The sequence below is a fragment of the Chanos chanos genome, chromosome 4, assembly GCF_902362185.1.
Source record: "Chanos chanos chromosome 4, fChaCha1.1, whole genome shotgun sequence".
Taxonomy (NCBI): domain Eukaryota; kingdom Metazoa; phylum Chordata; class Actinopteri; order Gonorynchiformes; family Chanidae; genus Chanos; species Chanos chanos.
In genome coordinates this window covers 5,186,753-5,186,999 of record NC_044498.1, presented here as the reverse complement: position 1 = coordinate 5,186,999, position 247 = coordinate 5,186,753, and positions in this window count along the sequence as shown.

Below are 247 nucleotides of genomic sequence, written 5' to 3'. Positions count from 1 at the left end.
GCTGATAAACTGTTCTGTCTCTGTGTTGTCATAGTGCTGATAAACTGTTCTGTGTCTCTGTGTTGTTATAGTGCTGATAAACTGCTCTGTGTCTCTGTGTTATAGTGCTGATAAACTGTTCTGTGTCTCTGTGTTGTTATAGTGCTGATAAACTGTTCTGTGTTGTTATAGTGCTGATAAACTGTTCTGTGTCTCTGTGTTATAGTGCCAACACACTGTTCTGTGTCTCTGTGTTGTTATGGTGCCA